The sequence below is a fragment of the Capra hircus genome, chromosome 9 (assembly GCF_001704415.2).
Source record: "Capra hircus breed San Clemente chromosome 9, ASM170441v1, whole genome shotgun sequence".
NCBI lineage: Eukaryota > Metazoa > Chordata > Mammalia > Artiodactyla > Bovidae > Capra > Capra hircus.
The window spans coordinates 32260205-32276993 of NC_030816.1; the positions used below are offsets into that span (position 1 = coordinate 32260205).

Here is a 16789-nt window from a genome sequence, read left to right on the forward strand (position 1 = left end):
CCCCTGCTTGTTGCAACTAGAGAAAAAAGCACACATCATTGACAGCCCAGCAGAGTCAAAAATAAAAATAATAAATAAAATTACACACACACACACACATATATATGGTAATCAAGGTTAAATAAAGTCTTAAGGGTGATACTGTAATACAAAATGACTAGTACCCTTATAAGAAGAGGAAGAAACACCAGGATGTGAGGACATAGTGAAAAGGCACCATCTAGAAGCCAAGGACAGAGGCCTCGGGAGAAACCAAACCTGCCTTGATCTTTTATACCTTGATCTTAGACTTTTAGCCTCTAAAACTGTGAGAAATAAATTGTTATTTGAACCACCTATTTGTGTATTTGGTTACGGCAGTTTTAGCAGACTAGAACATTAGACAAATATTAACCAAAAGAAAGCTGATTTTATTGATATTTACAGTAAAAATATACATTGAGGCAAAAATATATTCTTAGGAATAGAGGAGTATGCTACATAATGAAAAATAGTTCAATTTATAAATGCTTCTATGCATACATACAAAAATGGACAAATATAGAGGGAGAAATTCACAAATTCACCACTTTAGATACTAGTTATGTGAACCACCTGAAGAGGACATTTTGCAGTTATTTAGAAGAAATTTGAATATAGTATGGGTTTCAGTTAAGATGAAAATGTGTAACAATGGAAAGTAGAGTAATGACTAAAAATTATCAGGTTATAAAATAACCATATATTTAGGCAAATATGAATATATACATATGTAGACAAATACCCACACACAGACATTGGAAATATTTACCAATCACTAATTATATACCACACTAGATATCTGAGCCACAAGGGAAGCCTAGTTATATATCACACTACACATACAATAAGAAATAAGGAATATCATATCCTATTCTCATGGATTTTATATGTCAAAGTAACTCAGATTGTAGGTCTCATGGCCTTTTGATCTATGACATACGCTTCTCTGAATCTTTTTTAAAAAGTCCTTTGAGAGAACTGAACACAAAGCTACAACAAAATATTCTTCAATAATTCAATTACAACTAGGTGTCCCCTGATTATGTTTCTTAAAAATTGAGTTATAACTGATACACAACATTACAGTAGTTTCAGCTGTATAACATAATGGTTCAACATTTTATATATTGTGAAATGACAACCACAAAAATATCCATTACAGAGTTACGAAATATTTTTCCTGTGATGAGAACTTTTAAGATTTACTCTCTTGGGAGGGAGGTGGGAGGGGGATTCAGGATGGGGAACACATGTACACCTGTGGCGGATTCATGTAAATGTACGGCAAAACCAATAAATATTATAAAGTAATTAGCCTCCAATGCTATGCTATGCTAAGTCACTTCAGTCGTGTCCGACTCTGTGCGACCCCATAGACGGCAGCCCACCTGGCTCCCCCGTCCCTGGGATTCTCCAGGCAAGAACACTGGAGTGGGTTGCCATTTCCTTCTCCAATGCATGAAAGTGAAGTTGTTCAGTCGTGTCCGACCCTCAGCGACCCCATGGACTGCAGCCTACCAGGGTCCTCTGTCCATGGGATTTTCCAGGCAAGAGTACTGGAGTGGGGTGCCATAGCCTCCAATAAATAAATAAATAAAAAGACTAAAAAAAAAAAAAAAAGACTCTCTTAACAACTTCCCATTATAAGCGCTTTTTTTCTCATTTAGATATACCTACTTAGCCTACATGAGTCCTACATACCTTTTACATCATTTGTAAAACACAGTCTTACATTTTATACCATGTATTGAATTTCCTAATAAAACAAAGTGGCTAAATCAGCATTTCTCAGATATTTTGGTAATCTATATCTGATTTAAGAAACAATTTTTTCAAAATTAATGAGGCCTATAATGACCCAATAATATAAAAACAGTGATTTTAAAACATTAAAATCCACTTAGTATTGATCAAAATTATAACTATAAAAAATGCCAAATAGAAGGAAAACAGTTCATGAATGAAAGAATATGGGAGCTTCAGATTTTTTAAACAGCAGTATTAGATAGCAAGGACATTGTATACTGACCATTTGGAGGCATGTGGTAAAGTTTACAGATCTGAGTTCTGGCCAGGTTTTTGCTTAGCATACAACCAACCGGACTTTGAAAAGGAGCCTGCCATGCACAACAAGACATCAGACTTCCTTCCTGAGCCAAAAAATGAGTGATTTTTTAAAAGCATGGCTCAAGTGTTTGCCCCTGGGTTGGGAAGATCCCCTGGAAAAGGAAATGGCAACCCAGTCCAGTATTCCTGCCTGGAAAATTCCACGGGCAGAGGAGCCTGGCGGGCTACAGTCCACCGGGCCATAAACAGTTGTACATGACTGAGCACACAAGTGTTTGCAGACGTGATAGCTTTTCAATTTCTTAAGAAAATATAATTTTAAATGACCGGGTAAAGGATCACTCAGTATTTAATTAAACAAATCTACCTATATAAAATATACCTAGAATAGACAAAGAAACAAACGAAGCCTTCAGTTACTCCCATAATTTTCAGTCTGTGATGGGATTATTTATCTGCTTTTCCTGTTTCTACTTTTAACAGTTTAACTGCTATACATAAACATGTACCTATAGAATTATTGTTCCCTTTATTTAAAAAAGTCTATTTATTCATTTGGCTGTGTTGTGGCACATGGGATTTTATATCTTCATTGCAGCACGTGAGCTTCTTTTTTGCGGCATATGGTATCTAGTTCCCTGATTAGGGATCAAAGCCAGGCCCTCTGCATTGGGAGTACGAAGTCTTAGCCACGGGACCACCAGGAAGTCCCCTCTCTTCTGTCTTTAACAACATCTTTCAAATACACCAGAGATCCAAATTTACTTATTGCTGCTGCTGCTGCTAAGTCGCTTCAGTCGTGTCCAACTCTGTGCGACCCCATAGATGGCAGCCCACCAGGTTCCCCCATCCCTGGGATTCTCCAGGCAAGAATACTGGAGTGGGTTGCCATTTCCTTCTCCAATGCATGAAAGTGAAAAGTCAAAGTGAAGTCGCTCAGTCATGTTTGACTCTTCGCGCCCCCATGGACTGCAGCCTACCAGGCTCCTCCGCCAATGGGATTTTCCAGGCAATAGTACTGGGTGGGGGGCCATCGCTTTCTCCAATTTACTTATTACATAAGGGTAAATTATTTTTAACAAATATAAAGATATTAAACTGTTGCAATTAAGTAATATCCAATAACTGTATTAATACAATTTTTAGAGCATGAAAAAAAGATCAAGTATATAAAGTAATAGTTTATAGCTATGATCAGACTTATGACTCTATTACAAAAATTTAAATTTCTATTTATAGTATTGTTCCTCAGATTTATCAATTGTAAAGTTGGGATTCCTATACCTCAGGAATGAATAAAATGACTTGAATTCCTATCAAAATACCAGTGGGATTCTCTTGGTAGTGACAGGAAGACCTGACAAAGGGATTTAAGGTTCATCCAAGAGCTACAAGAATATTTTAGAAGAGTAATAAAGGGAGATTTGTTTTCTAGGTATTAAAAGGTATTAAAAATACAGAGAAATAAAGACAACTGGTTGAAGAAAAATCAAGATAAACAATACAAAATTAGAGTCTTGAAACATGCACATTAGAAATAATAATAGAAGAAATAATTATATAACAAAAGAAACTTCATAAATTAGTAGAAAGAGTTCAAACAAGAGATGCTAAGTATGGGGAAATTTAGAATGAAGCTTTATTTTAGGTAAATTTTAAAAACAGATTTTAGATGGATTTAAGAGTTAAAAGAAATAAACCAGAAAAAAATGTAGATCAGTATTTATCTGACATATAAGAAACAAAGACAGAAACAAAACACAGGAACTCAACAAATGAAAGAGCAGTAAAATTAGATACGCCAAAAATTATCAGAGATGAAATAGAATTATTTGTAGGTGAAAACATTTCATACATGGGAAACCATAAATACTTTGAAAAATTATTAAACAAAATCAATTCTATTTAGAAAAAAAAGATGATAAAAATAAAAGAAGGAAAAACTGTCACTTTTAATAGTACCCAAACACATACACAATGATAACAGAATACAGGATAGATTTTAGACGTGTTTACTTTTCTTTTACGCTAACAAAGCATTCATTTTCTCTATTTAGGGCCTACATATTTCTCATTAATATTTGTTGCTAAGTGTTTTCGTGTTTTGTTCTTTTGGTAAATTAAATATATTCCTCAGTAAGCAGAGGAAGATAAAGCTTCTCTTCTCTGCCCTCCATCCCCTCATCTCCCTATCTCCCTCAGCGGAAGGGTCATGTTTTCAGTCTACTGACAGCTCAGAACAGCAGAAACTATACCTTGCACAGCTTAGAGATTTGCCTCTACATAAGAAATGCTAAAAGGCAGCGCTGTATTCTTGTTGAGGGAAGGAAAACCATGACCTGAGAAATAAACAGTTGGGAGAAAAACATACGGACAATGTAATCTGATGAAGAAACACATACCTTTAGAAAACACGCCCACTAAAATTTCTCTGAAGAAAATTTTACCCTAAACCGCTAGTGTAGCACAGGGTGGGGAAAGTCTGTCTGGAACTAAAAGCATGGTTTCAAATTTTAAATTTAAATAGAAAGTACAGCAAAGGGAGCGAGTAACACCTGAGAACTCAATATTCTGAAAGTTCAAGAGGGACAATCTTACAACAAAAAGTAAGACAGGAGATGGAAATGCTAAGGAAAGAAGAAACATTAAAGGCCAGTTTTGGAACGAATGGTTGAATAAAAGGGCTCTAAAAAGAGAAAAAGGAAACAAGAAAAGAAATATGTGAACAAATTACAGTAGAAAATTCCTAAACACATAAAGAATGGATATTTAGCACAGGCAACCCTGTTTTTGTACTATGACTTTACCAGTGAACGAAGTACGATGTTTTACATTACAGCACAAGTTCCTAGTGTTCAAGAACGGAAGCAAACAGTTTGCAGACCTGCTTCTCTGGATAGCACTGTCTTATGGATATCAATTGCTTTTGCCTAACTCATCCAACATTTCTTTTCATAACAGCACTTTCGTTTCTTTTGGAGACTTCTCTTTCCTCTACTTTAAATCCTTACGATTTGGATAGGGCTCACCTCGCTCCTCACCTCAAGGGTAGGCAAATGACTTCTGTCTAACAAATTAGAGTCCCACACTACAGGTTAGCCACAGACTCAATCCTGGGCTTCTGCTAGAACTGCTGTTAATTCTGCCCCTCCTGGCATGTGGATTGAGCACTTCAATTCAGATATATCTAAAGCTATTCTAATTCTTGGAATTATAAAATTCTGTGTTAATACCTTTCCTCTTTTCCTCCTTAAGGAGGAACCAGTGGTTTGCAAACTTCAGAGCACATCAAAATTACCTGGAGGGTTTGTTAAAAAATAAAAGACAGACTGCTGAGGTCCACATCCTGAGGTAAATCCTGAGGCCTGAGCATCTGCATTTCTAACAACATTTCCATGTAATGTTGGTACAGCGACCACTGCCTTCTTGGTTCATATTATTCACACCAGAAGGAGTAGTAACCAACATATCTCCAGCCAGATGGAAAAAAAAAAATGAAATAACCCTTGAAGCAAAAATGAAAGTGTTAGTTACTCAGGCAAGTCCGATGCTTTGCGACCCCACAGACTGTAGCTCACCAGGTTTCTCTCTCCATGGAATTCTCTAGGCAAGAATGCCTGAGTGGGTAGCCATTCCCTTCCCCAGAGGATCTTCTTGATCCAGGGATTAAGCCAGAGTCTCCTGCATTGCAGAAGATTCTCTACCCTATAAACCACCAGAAAGCAAAATGAATACTAAAATGAAAATTTTAAGTTATCTAGAAAATAATTAGAAATTCACACCCAAAACTATGCAACACAGTGAAGCTTTTCTTAATGGAATACTTAAGTGAAATCTTTATGGTTAATAAAAATAATGACTAAAAATAAGTTAAATACTCAACTTCAGAAAATAGAAAAATACAATAAAATTAACAAAAGCTGAAGACTCTTTACTGTATAAAGAAGTAGAGAAAACCAACAAAAGCAGCAGAAACTATAAACAAGAGAAAAGCTAATTCTTTGAAAAGGTAATCCTCAAGAAGCCTGAACAGGAAGAGAGAAAATAAAAATGTAAAATCCTAGAGAGTATTAAAATCCAACTGCATAAATGGAAGAGACTAAAAGAATTAAGTGACTCTCATTGCAACTTTACGGCTATATATACTGGTGGCACTAGTGGTAAAAAGTCCATCTGCCAATGTAGGAGATGCAAAGGTCGAGTTCAATCACTGGTCAGAAAGATCCCCTGTAGGAAGAAATGGCACACCACTCCAATATTCTTGCCTGGAAAATTCCATGGGCAGAGGAGCCTGGTGAGCTACACTCTATGAGGGCACCAAAAGTCGGATGGGACTGAGCACATGAGAAAATATAAAGGAAGTAAATAATTCCCCAGCAAAATATACTAAATTTGACCTATAGGAAGCATAAAAACCTAATAAAAAAGACTCTGAAAATTAAAATTTTTAAACTATAAAAGGCAAATGAGGGGCTTAGATGTTTTGTAGCTCCATTCTATAACCTTCTAAGCTGCGGGTTCCAAGTCATTTTGATCACACACACTTATCAGTAAAATATTTTTGAATATCCATCCCAATATACATATATTTGTTTGTATTCATAAACTAGATGCATGTGAAAGTCGCTCAGTTGTGTCCAACTCTCTGCAACCCCATGGACTATACAATCCATGGGATTCTCCAGGCCAGAATACTGTAGTGGGTAGCCTTTCCCTTCTCTGGGGGATCTTCCCAACCCAGGGATCGAACCCAGGTCTCCCGCATTGCAGGCGGATTCTTTACCAGCCACGCCATGAGGGGAGCCCAAAGTGGACGTGTGCTACTATACATAATAAAACAAAATATAAATAAAATAGTATCAAGACGTATTTGTTTCATGTATGAAGAAAATGAGTCTATTACCTTGTCTATCTATTAGAGTGTAGATTTTCCAATTTGGAGACCAGTACTTTAGTTCTTGGGGCTTCCCTGATCACTCAGTGGTAAAGAATCCACCTGCCAACACAGGAGGCCTGGGTTTGATCCCTGGGTAGGGAAGTTCCCCTGAAGAAGGAAATGGTAACCCACTCCAGTATTCTTGACTGGGAAATCCCATGGACAGAAGACTGGCAGGCTATAGTCCACAGGAGTCGAGCACAACTTGGTGATTAAACAACAACTTTAGTTCTTATGTATATTAAAATCCCTCACAACATAGAAATAGACAGAAACCTCCCTAAAACATGAAACAAAGTAAACTTAATTATAAAATATGATGAGGAAAACACATTTTACAGCCCAAGTTCATGAAGACAAATAAACATTATGAAACTGAATACATTAGCATGTCATGACTAAGATGGGTTTCTCTACCCCCAAGAATATAAGAGTTATTCAACTTCACAGACTTTGTAGATGTAATTCATTTTATCAATAACTTGAAGTAAAAAATTACAGAATTATGTTAACAGATGAAGTCTTTTGATATAATCCAACGCTATTCACAATAAAGAGAAGGGAAGCAATTAAAATGATTATTAACTGAAAAAATTAACAGATTAAATCTGAAATTTAATAAAATTAAAATTTAATTTTTAAATTAAATTTGAAATATCAATATTTTAAAAATAATCTAGATTGATAAAGGTAGCTGCTTATTTGCTCATTTGGTCTTTTCCTTCTTCTTGATTTGTAGTATCCATTTATACATTATGGATATTAATTCTTTCACGCTACACACATTGCAAATATCTTTTCCCACCCTATATTGTATTTTCTGACTTGGTTTACACTGTTGGTGCTGGACTATTTTATGTCAATTTGGTTATGTCTGGTTACTATACTTCCCAGAGTCTTTTTCCTGGATGATTGCAGGTTGAATAATACTGCATGGATTACTCTGCAACTTGCTTTATTATTCAATATTATAGTGAGATTTTTAAAAGCAATCCAGATTGATAAAGGTAGCTGGAGTCAGCCAAAAGAGAACTCGGTATCCTACAAAAGAAAGCAAAAATAAAGCAGAAGCCACAGTTCTTGGAAGGGTATCATGGTGAGACACAGCAGCTCAGAGTCTGCCCGGCATGCCCTAGTGTGTCCTCTGTGGCGCTCTGTACCTAGCTTGTCTTCCCAAATTTGGTCCTGCTGACTACCAGCCTGACACCATCACTTGTTTGCAAACCCAGAGCATGTGCATGCTCAGTGGCTTAATCATGTCCGACTCAGATCCCATGAGCTCTTTGCAAACCCAGAGAGGTTGTGGCAACACAGAGGCAGCAGATTCCACAGCTCTCCCCAGTTCCTCTGCAATACCAGATATGCTTGGCTTTTCAGATTTCCCTGCAAGCTCTGATTTGTCTATCTAGTTCAGGGCTTCTGAAGACTGGTTAGTGAATAGTTCTCTAATGAGCTGACTCTTCCCTTCCCCACCAACTCTCCCACATTTGCCTAAGTTCTAAATCTTTGGTTTTCATAACCCTTAAAGCAGTACTATCTCCCCAACTGAAATCTTTGTAAATAGTCAATTTAACCTTATCCCTTATAGTTTGTGTGTTCTGAGTCTTGTTTAAGAAAACTAAAATCTTTCCCAAATCTAAGAGCTGTAAGTTTGGCTTTACACTTTCAGATACTTAAATATCAGAGTTTAGACACCCAACTTCTACTTATTATGAGTTGCTTCTGGACCTTTTTTTTTCCCTAATAGGCATTACTTTAGTATTTATTTTGATTAGAATAAAACAGCAATCAGAAAATCAACAATTGTGATTATTTGCCACTTGGCTTCTGACCATTTTTATCAGTCATCTTGGGAGACCTATGCAGCGCCAAATGAAACTCAGCCCACACAAGGTCTTGCGGAGGGTGATGAGAACGGCACATTGTCTGCCTGGTCTGAACAGAGGTCACAGCAGGGAGGGCATCTGCTGAAATAATGTGAATGAAGGAAACAACCATAATTGCCTCATTAAGAGATCTCTAGCCAAGTAATCACAAGAAAGGAAGCACCCTAAAATTAAGTATATAATAAGGAAAATTTGGGGGAGAATAAAAAATGCAGGAGAATTAAGGAGACTTGGGTATTCCTTTGGTGTTACTAATTTCCTTAGTCACTGTATGAATGAATGGAAATGTGGACTCAACAGTTCAGTTATTCAACTCTAGTCCTTGCCAGTTATTAGTAGGGAAGCAGAAGATGCAAATTCACAGCTGTCCAGGCTACAAACAAATGTAAAAGGGTGGTGGGAATTGCTTACTACAGACCAAAACTTAGGAATTAAGATTTAAAGTCTATTTTGAAATTACAATGAAGAGCATACAATTAAAGGCATAAGCAGGAAAGAGGTAAAATATGAAAGAGCAAAGTCTAGGAATAAGGGGGAAAAAAAGGGAAATTGTCTCCGCTTAACCAATTTACTTTATTTTCCATCTCTACTTTTTAAAAAGAGATTTTTCTTAAAAGTCAATAGCATATAGTTACAACTAAAGCCTTGGTCACTTTAAATTCTATACAACTGAACATATATTTTATTCAACATGTTGATAAAATAAAACTATTTCACATTCAAAGCTAAGGTAAATATGTTCCTAATTTTAATTTAAATTAAGCATCTAAGCTGAATGAAAAACTAAAATGTACGGAAATTGTGACATTTCCACATTTCCTGATATTTCAAAAGATTAAGCTTTATTAATTTGTATTATACAGTTAATAACATATAAATAGAATCTTGAGAATTATGATTATTAAATTTTTCTTATTCCAGAAAACACAGTAAAATTAGCTTGTTACAACCACAAGCCAGGTTTAAAATAAGCAAACTATTTGATGACTTTGATGTTTTGCACCCAAAATGTGCTGGCTAATTTTTCCATTCCATTTACCATTCCAGTCTTTAAACTGCCTTAATCTCCTGCCCTCAGATGTTGACCTTGTAAGAATAGGGGTCATAGGTCAGACTAGACAGACCTCAAAGGATCTGAACTATCAATTCATGCCTGAGAGATTTCTCTTCCACAATAGGAACCTACTAAACAGCAAATTCCTAAATCTAATCACACAAGGATCAGGGTGAAACAGTTATTTATTGGAATTTGTTGATTTACATTTTTCAAACATCTTCAACATTTTTATTTTTCTTTTGGGAGCAGGTTCTGGGACATAATAAATTAAAAATAATCACTGGGAGAACTTTTAATATAAAACAGATATCCTTAATAAAATAGCACCATAAACCTAGGTATGGCTTCATTATTTCTGGAAATGCTATGTGGATTTCAAAAATATAGCACTAGAATTCCTAACTATAAAGTACCTGGAGAACTTCATATTATACCACAGAGATAAGAGGAAGAGATTATTTTGCCATAGTGGTTTGTGGGGAGAGGTGTGGAGGAGGCATACCACCAGTCAATTTTGAGCCCCCTTGCTCTAAAGGTGAATGAGGGCATTAAATAAATGTTTTTTTCTTTTTAATAGACAAGTGAAAATATACAGTCCTTCACTGAGAACAAAGTAAATAGATTAAAAACAAAAGCAAAAAAAAAATCATTAAGACTTCAAAACCTTGCAAATTTAAAGAATTTGAAACCACAAAACTAGGACCCTGTAAAAAATAATTCTTCTATTATACTGCTCTGATTTTTTTTAAAAGACAAGTAAGCTCTTAGAACAGAGAATAATTTAGACATATATATTGAGTTTCTATTTACATTCACCTTGTTCTGGCCATAGATGGTAAATAAAACATAATGTACCATTCTAACACCATTTTAATATTGAACTATAAGGATTTTCAAATTTCATAATCAATTTTTAAGTCTAAATGAAAATATCTTAAGAATGATAAATTAATAAGTATTTCTAACGTGAACAAATAAAAGGAATTTCCTGCACTTCCATGCCAAAAGCAGTAATAACGAACATCATAACAATTAGCCTTCTTTCTAAACAAAAAACATTTAAACTTCAACTCATGTAGAAAATCAGGAAGCTTACTCATGTGCCAATGCAGTGATGCAAACGTATTACTGCTTGAAATAGAATAAAGGCAACACAACGTTGACATTATTTTCTAAGTTATTTTGTAAATCTCAAGTAAACATTGTTGAAAAGGAACCTGCATTATTATTATGAATAGCACTTCTTGGACTGTGTGGTTGGGTCAAAAGATGTGGAAGGTTCAGGAGAACAAAGAAGATAGTCACTCTGGTAGAAAAAAATCAGAATAAAAGAGGAGGTTTAAAAAACACATAAATTAAAAAAACAGTTTTATGTATACACTCAATGTGTATATACCTATCATATATATATACATTTCAAATATTTTTAAAATTACACATACTTTTGTTCTTAAAGGATTAAAATCATTTAACCTACATATAGAAACATTATCATACCATTTGTTTCAGTTCACATCCTTTTTACAAATCTGAACTAAAATTTTATTATATAAAATATTTAATTCTATACTATAGGTTGACATGATTATTTCACATAAATAGGAAAGACAGTGACAAAAAAAATCATTCTCCTATCTTCCCCCACAATTTTATTCTATTAGAGGTCACTTTTTTTCTTCAGAGTAAACTGCAGCTCTTCAAAGAATAAAAAGATACCAAATATAAGCCAGTTTTTGAGAATGAGTTTTTAAATTTTTAATTAACAACAATTTTTGTTTTATCAGTAGTATAAAGAGACCTTTTATAAGATCATTAAATCTCTTTACTCTCTGATAATGAACATAAGAAAAAAGTAAACAGCAAATATAAATAAAAAAATTATTCCATTTAAAATTTCAAGAGAGTATTTTAAATGAGGAGTTAAAATAAAACCAGTTAACATGTACTGCTATGACATAGCTGGACACTACTATTGGCATACTAAACAGCATTCAGCAGAATTAAGACAGAATTTAAAAGTAAACCCATTTTCTTCTGTTAATAGTTTATTTAAAATTGACAGAATCTTTAAAATTATTTTTATTTCTTGCCACAGAATATAAATATTCACAAGATATAATTCTATGTATATACATATATAGAACAAATAAGTTCTGAGTGATGAAACCAAATTTGAATGTGTTAAACATATTAACACTATATAATAAAACTTTAAAGTTTTAATCTTTTAACCTGAAATGATAGAGTTTTCAACAGATGGTGTTTCAACAATTTATGTTATTCAAAGGTGAAAAATGAGCCTAGACTTCAACCTCACACCTCATACAGGGGAAAAAACTTTGTGATTAATCAAATCTGGGGTTAATCAAAGTTTTTTTTTAAACATGACATAGAGTAACAGATTGATAAATATCTTTATCAAAATTTAAAACTTTTGCTCTGTAAGAGACTGGAAAGACAAACTATAAACTCAGAGGTAAAAATATCTGCAAATCACATATCTAAGGACTTATATCCACATTTTATATAAAGAACTCTCAAAATGCAACAATAAGAAAAGAATCCAGTATGAAATAGGCAAAAGGTATGAACAGACACTTCACTAATGAGGATATAAGGATGACACAAAAGCATAAAAGGAGCTAAATATCAGTAAATATCAGTAGCTACTCAGGAAATGGAAATTCCATGATGAATATCACTGGAGATTAGAATGCTTAAAATTCTCTAAGAAGTACTGACAATACCTAATGCTGATCAAGATGCTGAGCAACTGGAATACTCATATGTTGTTGGAGGGAATTCAAAATGATATAATCAGTCTGGAGAAAAATCTGGCAGGTTCTTATAAAGTTAAACATAAACTTACAACCAGATTATCCAGCAGCCTCACTCTTAGATAAATGAAAACTTATGTTCACACAGAAACCTGTGAACAAATGTTTGCAGCAGCTCTATTCATAATTGTCAAACTGAAACTACCTAAATGCCTTATTCCTTCACTAGCCCCCATTGTCTGTGGGGGATATTAATATATTTCAGGACTCTGAGAAAATACCTGAAACCATGAACAACACCAAACCCTATACATAAGATGTTTTTCTATATACATACCTATGATAAAGTTTAATTTATAAATTAGGCATGTGTGCTTAGTCGTTTAGTCCTGTCTGACCCTGCAACCCCATGGACTGCAGCCAACCAGGCTCCTCTCTCCATGGGGATTCTCCAGGTGAGAATACTGGAGTGGTTGCCATGTCCTTGTCCAGGTGATCTTCCCAACCCAAGAATCAAACCCAGGTCTCCCACATTGTAGGCAGATGCTTTACCATCTGAGCCACCAGGAGATTAACAACAACTAATAAGAGAAACATTAGAACAATATAGTATAATAAAAGCTACATGAACGTCTCTCTCACTCAAAACATCTTACTGTATGAATTTAATGCCTTTCTCATCTTAACTATGAACTTACCATGCACTGTGACCATGACTTTTGCAGTTTGGCGTGCAACAGCAGAATTATCACAAACTTCCTTTTCCTTCTCACAACTTCACACACAGAAGACTTCTTCATATATTAGCAACCTTAGCATATGATTTTTTTTTCATTAAGTCAAGAACTTTCTCCTTTTCACTTAAAAGAAGCACTTCGTGGATGTTCTTTGGCAAATCCCAATTGCCTGCGTCACTACTCCTCTGCTTCGGTGCCATCAGTAAGTTTAAAAAAAGGGTTATGTGAACACAAGCACTGCAGTATGATGACAGTGCATCCAGTACACAAGATGGCTACTAAGTGACTGATGACAGTGTATGCTGGACAAAGGGATGATACAGATCCCTGGTAGGACAAAGAAAATGCTGCAAGATTTCATCACACTACTCAGAAGAGTGCACCGTTTAAAACTTACAACTTGTTTATTCCTGGAATTTTCTATTTACTGTTTTTGACAGTTGTTGACCATGGATAACTTTCTGGGGCTTCATGAGGGAAATACTGTATGGATATATTCAAAAACTTGGATAAATTTCAAAACCATTATATTGAGTAAAAAAAGTCAATTTCAAAAAGTTGCAAATGAACAAAGTCCAAACTAGTAGAAAGAAGAAAATAAAGACCACTAAATAGACAATAGAAAAGATAAATGAAACTGATACTTTGAAAAGATAAACAAGACAGACAAAGCTTGAGCCAAACTTTGAGAACTCAAATAAATAAAGTTAGAAACGAAAGAGAAGACATTACAACTGATACAACAGAAATACAAAGATTATAAGAGACTACCAAGAGCAATTTTACACAAGCAAATTAAACAAATTGGCTTTCCTGGTGGCTCAGATGGTAAAGAATCCTCCTGCGAATGCAAGAGACATGGGTTCTATCCGTGGGTTGGGAAGATCCTCTGGAGAAGGAAAGGGCAGCCCACTCCAGTATTCTTGCCTGGGAAATCCCATGAAGAGGAGCCTGACGGGCTATAGTCCATGGGGTCGCAAAAGAATTGGACACGACTTAGTGATAAGCAACAACAACAAATTGAAGAAACTAAAATAAATAGATAAATTCCAAAAAACTTGCAACCTACCAAGCCTGTATCATGAAGAAAGAATATCTAAGCATATCAGTTACTAGTAAGTAATCAAAACAGACTGAATCAGTAATCAAAAAAATCACACCTTATCATTCCCATCAAAATAAACAATTTCTTAATATTACTCTAATATCAATTCATATGAAAGGTCCCCAAGTCTCCTCTGGCAACCACCAATCTGTTTTCTGTTTACAAGACCTTGGTTTTTGCTTTTAGATTCTACATGTAAGGGAGATTACGTAGTATTTGCAAGGTAAATCGTATCATATTTTATCATATACTATTTGATCATATGGTATTTTACTTATATGTATATTATGTAAAAAATACATACAAACACACACATACATATGCATATTTCATAAGCTGAAACAGATATTTCCTATCTATTTGAGAAAGAAGATTAATATGGTAAGTGTACAAAGAGAAAGTGAGATAACAAGAAATATATTGGTCTCTGCCCCTAGTTCCTGGCACAGAGCTCCTAAAACCCTTATAATTTCATAAGTGATAAGAACACTAGGAGTACCTCTTTATCTGTTATCAGTTTTTGATGTCTGTTCCTGACACAGGGCTCTTGAAACTCTTGTAATTTCCTACATGATAGGAGGGTCTTCTATTTAATGAGGTGACAGACACTGAGTGGGCTCCTAGATGGCTCATGAGTGAGAGCTGGTCACTGCAAAGACCAAGCTATGACCAGAAGCTTGGAATTTTTAGCCCTATCCCAATTTTCTTGAAAGAAGTGAAAGGGGCTGAAAATCAAGTCTATATGATGAAATCTCCACAAAATTCCAAAAGTAAAGATCCAGAGAGCTCCCAGACTGGCATACACATCCACACTGGGAGGATAAAGCACCCAAACCCCTGGGAACAGAATCTCCTATGCTTGAGACCCTCCTCGACCTCACCCTATGTAAAATATCTCTATCTGTATCCTTTATCTGCTGTTATCATAATCTTTAATAAACTGGTAAATGTAAGGGTTTCTCTAAGTTCTGTGAGCTGCTATAGCAAATTAATCAAACCTGAAGAGGGGGTCTTGGAAACCTCTGATTTAAAGCCAACTGAGAAAGAAGTTGCAAGGCAATCAGCATCTGAAATATGGTAGGATGGTCTTGTAAGACTGAGCCCTTAACCTGTGGGGCCTGATACTATCTCCAAGTAGATGCTGTAAAACTGAGTTCAACTGCAGAACATCCAGCTGGATTGTGCAGAACCGCTTGGTGTGGGGAAAAACCTCCGCACATTTGGTTATCAGAAGTTAAATGTTCTGTGTAAAAGTAATGGAGACAGGAAGGAGCGAAACATAACATGGAAGAACTGAGTTTTTCCCAGCATAGGAAAGAGGAAAACTATGATTTTTTTTTCCTAAAGAGAGAACTTAGAAATCAACAATAGCAAATGAACATCTCAGAAGAAATAAGCAGAGGACAAAGAACATGCAATTCATAGAAGAAAAAAATACAAATGAAAATCAACATACGAAAATATATTTAACCTTAGTGAAAGGATGCAAAGGGAAAAAATGAGCTGCATTTCTTCACCTATGTAATTGGCAACAATTTAAAAGATGACATTATTCAATGAACAGTCCCACTTTTAAAGGGGTTATCCACTGACCTTATCTTTGAAGAACAATTTGGAAATAGATACCAAAATTTTAAAGGGCATAGTCTCTAATCCAGATTTTTCAGTATTAGGTATGTATCCCCTAATGACAGAATCAGACAATTTTTTAAATATACATATAAGCATTCTTACTACGATGCTATTGGTAAATTAAAAAGATTGGAAATAGCCTAAATTTAACAATTACATTAATTTAACAGAGCCTTGATTAAATTTTGTTACACTCACACAATGGGAATTTACATAGATGATAAAGACTGACATGAAATATTCCACAATACACTGTTAAGTGAAAAAAAAAATGCAAAATCAAAAACATTGCACATATATCATGATTCCCATCCACCTGTAGTTAAGATATTCGGTGATTTTTTAATATTTGAATTTTCACTAGTGAATTATCTTTTAAACCAGTCAAAACAATAAATGTATTCTCATTTGAAAAAAACAGGTGAAGTGTTAGGATGTACTGAGGGGCACCTACCTCTGTCTATTGGGAACTTCACCTATCTGAATAGTCTGGTGGAAATAGTGGTTAAGGGACTGCCCAGTGCCTAATGCTGAAGGCTCAGTTAAATATATTCTGCAGAGAGTTCAAATT

At 35.0% G+C, this 16789-nt stretch overlaps 1 protein-coding gene across 1 annotated transcript in view; it reads right to left on the reverse strand.

Moving 5' to 3' along the window:
- The window catches only part of LIN28B (lin-28 homolog B), a 115678-nt gene that overhangs the window by 30599 nt on the left and 68290 nt on the right, over positions 1-16789 (reverse strand). The gene's annotated exons all lie outside the window — the stretch shown is intronic.